Source organism: Otolemur garnettii, unplaced genomic scaffold (assembly GCF_000181295.1).
Source record: "Otolemur garnettii isolate 467f Iridium unplaced genomic scaffold, OtoGar3 scaffold00013, whole genome shotgun sequence".
NCBI classification, from domain to species: domain Eukaryota; kingdom Metazoa; phylum Chordata; class Mammalia; order Primates; family Galagidae; genus Otolemur; species Otolemur garnettii.
In genome coordinates, this window is record NW_003852408.1 from 14,362,845 (window position 1) to 14,370,911 (window position 8,067).

The 8,067-nt window shown below is 50.5% G+C and overlaps 1 long non-coding RNA gene across 1 annotated transcript; it reads right to left on the reverse strand.

Moving 5' to 3' along the window:
- Positions 1–2,225: 2,225 nt before the first annotated feature.
- Positions 2,226–6,503, reverse strand: LOC111723604. The gene is made up of 4 exons (XR_002772107.1): positions 6,385–6,503; positions 4,894–4,993; positions 4,685–4,779; positions 2,226–2,497 (listed from the first exon to the last, which is right to left on the reverse strand). It is a non-coding gene; the product is annotated as an uncharacterized LOC111723604 (long non-coding RNA).
- Positions 6,504–8,067: the final 1,564 nt, after the last annotated feature.

The following is an 8,067-nucleotide window of genomic DNA, read 5'->3' on the forward strand; positions in this document are numbered from 1 at the left end:
CAGCATCAGGAAGGCACTTGTGTCATCCTCATTTTACAGAGGAGGAAACTAAGGCTGAGAGGGGTCACGACATCTGCCAAGGCAACCAGCTGACTGGGGTGGATTGGGTTTTTCAGCGTGTATGCTCTTGGGGAATAGGAAGCATTCAGCTAGGTGTTGGAGGTAGGAGTAGATGGCTGGAAGTCTGTGAGTGTGAGTATGTGTGAGTGTGTGTGGAGGGCATTCTAGGCAAGGTCGGCCAGGGACCTTAACTGAAGGGCTGGGACAACCAGCATAAGTTTAGGGAGCCCAAAGGAAATTTTGCAATACCGAGATCAGCCACGTGGTGTCACCCTCCTCTGAAGAAGTCTGGCGGGTTCTTTCTGGTGGTGTGGGGGGAAGCCAGGGGTGAAGTCACAGAGGAACAGTAGAGGGTGAGATTTTGCATTTCGTTTGTATAACAAGCCCCCATACTGCCCTGCACTCAACTTTGCATTTGTTAGAGGCTGCCTAACTTTGATTCTGTCTCTCACCTTAGTGTCTTCCCATTACCCCAGGGGGCTGCTGTGCTGCTATGATAGGAGACAGCCCCAGGGGTGGGGCAGGAGGAAGTCCTGGGGACCCCACTGTGTGACCTTGGGCATATCTTGCTGAAGCCTCCTGTGGCCCCTTATTCTAGGCCCCCCAGTTGACTTGGCCTGAGGAGGGGGTTTGACTCTATGCGAATGGTGTGCTCCCAAAGTGGCCCTCCTTTCACCCAGAGCCCAGCCTGACCCTGCCGGTTTGAGCCAGTGAAGAGGGTGGGTGGCCAGGCTGGTTTGGCAGCTCTGGCTGGGCCCTGGTGCAGGGTGGGGAATTGGGAAGGAAGCTAGGGCTATGCTCCAGAGGCACCACCAGGTGTCAGGACTGGGTCATAGAAGGTGGAGACGCCAGGCCAGCGCGGAGGAAGTGTCCTATCTGTACAGGCCAAGTGCACCTCAGGATTAGGCTGGGGGCAAGGTTGGGAACCCCTAGGATCACTGTGGAATGCAGGAGCGGAACAACTCTCTGTCTTTGGAACCAAGAAGTCGTGGTGGCAGGAGATGGACAGACCATCTTCTCTGCCCACCCACTTATCCCTCCAGGGCTGCCAGATGTGGTTGTATGAGTTGTGTCCTGTCTGAGGGCACAAGTGTAGACTAAACTCTGGCCCATGTCTGTTCCTGAAGCCCAAGTCCAAAGGTTTGCTCTGCTGTCTGGTTCCTTGAAGTCTTTAAGTCTCGGCTCAGCCCAGCAAGGCCTGGATTAGTGGCTGGGAGTGATGGGTGGGGCAGCATATATGGAATACCAAGGCCCTGGATTTGCAGTCTCTATGGGATTTACAACATTGAGAAAACTTCTGGAGGCAGAGGGCAGTGAGGAAACTTTCCTATACCCGGAGACACTAGGACATCTGTCCTGTCTGTCCCTGGCTCCTAGCTCTATAGCATGGACCATTCTTCTGCTTCCTGCCCTCCTGCATTTCTTATTTGATGTAATTTGGCAGTAGGGGTGGTCAAGGGAGGCAAGGAGCTCAGGGTCTTGTCCTGGTTATGAGAGACTCAAAGACAGACAAGGAAGCGAGGGGACAGGACATATGGGTGTAATAGACATACAGGGAAAGAGATTCTAAGAGACCTGGGAAAATCTTACTGTGCTGTGTCTGTCTCCTCCTGTGTGCGATAGGGTGAAGAGAAACCTGTCCTTTGTCTCAGGAGGTTACTGTGAGACTGTGGGGGGTCCTAATGCTAGGGACTAAAGCTCTGTGTGAGGGATATACTGGTGGCTGAGAAAAGGAGAGGACAAAAGACAGAGGGACACCGTCAGTGGCCTGGGCTCTATTTCTGGCCCTTCTTCTCACAACTTGTGTGACCTTAGATAAGTCACTTCACATCTAGGGCCTCAGATTCCTCATCTGTAATTGAGGAGGCTGAACCAAGAAAGCTCAATGAGGCCTAGACAGTAAGAGGGTCTGGAAAATCCCCTGGTTGGAATCCACAAAGGCAGGATAACTTGCCCAGCACAGGCTGCCACTTCACCTCCTCCAGGTAGCATGCATCCATCCCACAATCATGAGCTGAGCTATCCTCTGAGCTAGATGCCATGCCAGGTGCTGGGGCTGGGAGCCAGTCCATACGGAAAAAGATGGACACAGGTGTCTCTGATTCAGCAGCCATGTTCTTGTCAGGCTTCACCAGGGAAGGCACATGTAGGCTGGGTCTTGATGAATAAGTAGGTCTTTATTCCAGATAGTAAGTTTCCTACAGGTCCCTGGGACAGTACTCTAAGGGAGTCCCCAGATGGAGGCTGGATGGGCTCAGAGCTTTGCTCAAGGGCCCTAGTGTCCCACCAAGCTGAGACCCAAGGGAAGAGACCAGAATGTCAGTCAGCTCAGGAGTCCAAGGGATGCTATCTGGAAATGGTTCAGACCTTTATCCTTCTCAATGCCTTTTGGTCAGAGGGAAATCGTCACTTGCAGTTTCCTTTGAGCAGGATGTACCTGGAAAGACAACTCAGCTTTTAATAGGAAAAGCTGACCCAGAAAGCCTCATTGGTTAGAGTCAGGGAAACCTTCTAGAACTCCTTCCCTCCATTACCTCTTTTGGGACCCCAGCTCTTCCCGTGTCTGAAGACCTTGTTGAATCCATCAGAGGCTGTCTGGCAGGGTGGGAAGACCCTGGGTTTCTAGATCTGGTTGGCCACTTCTTGACTGTGTGACCCTGGGTGAGACACTTAACCTCTCTGAGCTTGGCTTTCCCTTTTCTCTTAATGAGGGAGTTAGACTAGAGCAGAGGCTGTAAACTGTGTTTCAAAGGAGCTTTAAGGTTCTTGGTGGTGTTTTAGGGGTCCAAGAGGGTGGGAAAGAGATGAAATGCAAAGGAAATCTTAAGGTGTCAGGGTTCTGGAACCCCTGCCCACTTCAGTCAGAGCAGCTGTGGTTTTAGGAGTTAAATATGTTAGGCCAAATGATTCAAATACCAGCTCTGACCTTTACTAGTGAGAACCTGGGCAGACTGCTTCACCTCTCTGAGCCTCAGTTTCTTCATTTTTAAAATGGGACGAACAGGGCAGTGCCTGTGGCTCAGTGGGTGGGACGCCAAACCCCATATACCAAGGGTGGTGGGTTCAAACCTGGCCCTGGCCTAACTGCAACAAAAAGAACAGCCAGGCATTGTTGTGGTGGGCGCCTGTAGTCCCAGCTACTCGGGAGGCTGAGGCAAGAGAATCGCCTAAGCCCAGGAGTTGGAGTTTGCTGTGAGCTGTGTGACACCATGGCACTCTACCAAGGGTGATAAGAGTGAGACTCTGTTTCGACAAACAAAACAAAACAAAACAAAAAAGGGACAAATATCAGTACCTCCCTCATCAGGTTACTATGGGGATTAAATAAGATAATATATGCACGTGTGCAAGGCTCACAACAGAGCCTGGCACCTAGCAAGGATTCAGTAAATCTTAACTGACATCAGTGAGATTCTACATATGAGGCCATCTGCATGAACAGTTTGGCTGCAAAAATAAAAGTTTGAAAACTGCTACATGGGATGATCTAGAGATGGGATGATCTATTTCTTCTTGTTCCTACTTGAGAGCCAGGTCAGCCCTCAGAGCACCTTCTGAGACATTCGTCAGGGTTCTCTGGAAGAAGAGAACCAACAGGGTGTGCAGAAGTAGAGAGATGATAGAGATTTATTTTAAAAAATTTGCTAGTGTGATTGTGGAGACTTGCAAAGTCCAAAATCAGTCTGAAGACCCAGGGAAGAGTTGTGGTCAATTCCAAAAGCAGTGTGCTGGCAGAATTCATTCCTGCTTAGGTAAGTTTTTCAATTGATTGGATGAGACCCACCCACATTATGGAGCATAATGTGCTTTACTCAAAGTTTACTAACTTAAATGTGAATCTCATCTAAAAATAATACCTTCTCAGGAACATCTAGAATGCATTTGTCCAAATGTATGGGTAGCATGGCCTAGACAAGTTGACTCATGTGAAATTAACCACCACACACCCCTAGTCTGGGCCCTGGAAGTGGATAGGCAGGGTAGGGCTGAGTGGCTGGTGAGCAGGTGAGCATCCAGGCCTGTCTCCCTGCCAGCTGGGGAAGGAGCTGAAGCTGGGCAAGGCATATGAGCAGTTATTGCCAGGGTCAGGTGCACACTGAGGCTATGTGCTCATTTTCCAACTAAAGTCAAGGAGGAAAAGGCCATTTAGATCCCAACAATGTTGGCTTCCTGTGTTCCGAGAGGCAGGAAGCCACCCCAGGACAGAGTACCGGTGGCCTAGTTGAGAAGAGCAGGGGCTAAGGGCTGAAGCTGGGGTGTTTCTCCACCCCAGCAGGTAACCCAAGGGACCCTCCTCACTATGGGGTTTTCTGCTCCTCTCAGGCCACCACTGGGTGCTGTTGTGTGGGGACAGTGTTGATCTCCTGTTGGAGATGGGTTCCTGGGAATCCATGGAGTTTAGGTTTGATAAGACACTCGTCCAGGGCACCAGAGTGCTGGCTCAGGAGGGCGCTGTAGGTGGGCTTGTGACTTTTAGGGCTTCTGTGGGAGCTGGGAGGCCATGGTCTGCTGGGGTGGGGTTGATCCTGAGATGTGTGCAGAACTCAGGCAGCTGAGGGGTGCTGGGAGAGGAGAAGGCTGGGGTTCTCCTGCCTACCTCCATCCACTCAGTGAGAAATGGTACCTTGCAGAGGGAGTGTCCCTCTCACCCACAGACTGGCTGTTTCCCCAATAGCCTCTGGCACATTCTCAGGGTTGGAACCTGGTTTTCCTCTTCTCCTGGTTGGAGGAAGACATGGGTGGTGACATCGATGGAGAGTCAGTCTGTTGGGCTGCTATACCAAAATACTTCAGACTGAATAACTTACAAACAACAGAATTTTTACTGCTTACCGTTTCTGGAGGCTGGAGGTCCAAAATCAAGGCTCCAACAGATGTGACACCTAGTAAGGGCCTGGTCTCTGCTTCCAAGATGGTACTTTGTTTCTGTATCCTTTGGAGGGGACAAATGCTGTGACCTCACATGGTGGAAGGTTCAGAGGGAAGACAAAAAGGACGATCTCACTCCTTCATGGCCTTTCATTAGGGCACTGATCCATCCATAAGGGCCCAGAGTCCCCATGGCCTGATCACATCCTAATGGCCTCACATCCCTTGTAATACTATCACAGTGGGTGCCAACATATGAATTTAGGAGGGACACACACGTTCAAACAATGTCAGAAATGAGACTGGCCATATTACAGGCTGTCAGAGCTGGAACAGGGCTGGGAGACCACCTGTTGCAGGGGCACAAATGCTAGGGGCTTCAAGGTTAAGGCAGGTGAATAAATGTGGGACATGGTGGAAATCCTAGCACCTGGGGAGATCTGCTTTGCCAATGCATTCCAACTAACTTATAAAGTCTCAGTGTTTTAAACACTCAGCCATCAAATGAAGGTAAGGGTGGAGGCCCAATTCACCCTGGAAGCTGCCATTCAAGGGACATGGAGTCTGAGATGCGTGACTTGCTTCAGTCAGATAGCTATATGAGAGCACTCAGGGCTGGAATCTAGGTCTCTTGTCTAGCAGATGGGGGCTCTTCTGTATAACAGTGAAAACAAAGGTGATGAAGATGCTGCTGAGAGCAGGTTACCCTTCCATAGAGCACCCTCTGTGCCAAGCGTAACTGCTAGGCTTCCTTTAATCCTCACAAGAGCCCTGTGAGGTAGATGCTATTATCACCTGCAGATGAAGAAATGGAGGCTCAGTCATTAAGTGACCTGGCCCAGATCACATAGCAAGTGCATGACTACACTGGAGCTGACAGTCTCTCTGCATGCCACGAGGTGGGGAGTGTCTAGATAAACAGTAGTGTCAGCAGATGAGTCGGGGAAGGGTCAGTTAATTCCCTCACCCCCAAGCCCCCCACCCTCCTTACTAGGCCTGGTGGTGTTCAAAGCAGCTTGGGAAGTACTGACTTCCAGGTCCCAGCCTGCCCTCTCTCTGTAGGGGCTGGTGCCAAAAAGTGGGGCTTACCCACCCTTACTTGTGTTGTTCCACCCACCCATGTCCCAGGGGCTTAGATGGAGAACTCTTCTGATTTGAAATTTCCTTCACATTTGTTGAGCCCCATCTGTGTGTCAGGCCCTGTGCTGGGGAAGAGGCAGCGTACAAAGCTGGAATGTTGAACAGAACCACCCTTTTCTGTCTCAGAGAAGCAGCCGGATGTAGGGTTGGTAGGACAGCAAATTATAAAGGAATATTTAATCCTCTAAGGTGACAAGAACTTTCTAAGGGCTGTGAACTGAGGATTCTGGGAGCATAGGAAAGGAGGGACCGTCTTTGAGCACCTGATTATCCACGAGAGACAGGAAGTAGGTAGTGAAGAATCCATGAGTTTACCTTTCCAGACCTGCTCCTTGCAGACTCAACACGCCATATGGGGAGTTCAGTGTGACAGGAACAGATTTCTTCTGGGGCACTGGCAGGAGATGGAGACAAGACCAGGCCATGCAGGGCCTGATGAGATGTGCTGAGGAGCTGGATGAGGTTCCACGCAGAGCTCTGATGTGATCAGTTTGTACTTGAGAGTGGTCTGGGGCTTTGTGGATGGAAGAGGGCAAGGCTGGTGGGGAGATGGGCCCAGGGAGGGGTAACTGGGCTGAACTGGGGCAATGGTGGATAGCTGGGGAGGAAGGCTGGGATTCAATAACCTCTTTGGGGTTTCTTTCTGGGACATGATAACTAATTACTTAGTAGGGTAAGGAAAGGGGAGGAGTTAAAAAAATGGGTGTGCAGGCACTAAGGAGCAAGGTAGGACCCAGGTGACGGCCTCTGGTCTCTGTTCCCAGCATCGACTGCCTTTGGTCTTTTGCTACCTGAGTGGTTCTGGGCTCTGATTTCTATTTTAGTGATTGAGTACTGCATAAAAGTTACCCCAGAACTTAGCAGTTTAAAACAAATACAAAATTATGATCCCCTACAGTTTCTATGTGTCAGAAATTCACAAGTGACTTAGCTGGTAGTTCTGGCTCAGGATGTCTGTCTCATGAAATTGCAGTCAGGATGTTGGGGGGCTGTATTCATTAGAAGGACTGGCTGGGGCTGGCCCACCTCCCACCTGGCTCACTCATATGGGGCAAGTTGAACCTGGCTGTTGGCAGGCCTCAGCTCCTCACCTCAGGGACCTTTTCACAGAGCTGCTTGAGTGTCCCTAGAGCAAGTGATCCAAGTGATCAAGGCTCAAGTTAGTGTCTTTTATGGCTTAGCTTCATTTCTATAATATCTTCCATTTCTACAGTATCTGATTGATTATACAAATCAGCCCTATTCAGTGTGGGAGGCGACTCCCAGAGGGCATGAATTTCAGAGGCAAGAAACAAGGACAGCCACTTGTGAGCTTGCTTGACAAGTTTCTTTTTCTGTGACATCTTCAACTGTCTCATTGACCTGAGATGTTAGAGACCCGCAGAATTACAGCTAGAGGGATGCAAGTTAGAGAGCAGGCCACACTGCTCCATGGAAGACCTGAAAAAAGGTGATCAAGAATGGAAAGGAGGAGCCCTTGGGGTGGGGGTAGGGCCTTAGCAAGAGGGCTTCCTTGGGGTTGGGGCTTCTGAAGGTGTCAAAATCCATTCATGGGGCTTTGGCTATGCCTGTTCTGCTTGGCACCTGATGCTTGCATTCAGTTTGCTGAGCTTCTGTCTTCTGGGCTGGGAGTTGGGGCAGGTTTTCCCTTGCCCCTTAGTACAGAGCTGTGGAGGACGATTTCTCCATGTGCTATCCACTGGAGGGCATTTGCTGAATGTCTGCCCACTGTGTGACAGGGACAGACATGCCCTATATGGTCATGCATGCTTTGGTCCAGTACTGCCAAGGGCACCTACTGAAAGCACTGGAATCAGTCTGTGTTTTGCTTACTAAGTCATGCACCCTGGCACAGGGCTGTTCCATCTGGAGAAAGGGCTCCTTCTTGCCATTGCACAAAGACACTGTGCACTAGCCCAGCTGTGTGTCCACAGGGCTGGTCAGCTCAGAGGGTGGCCTTCTACTTTGCACAAAGATGCTGCATGGTCCTGTGTCCCT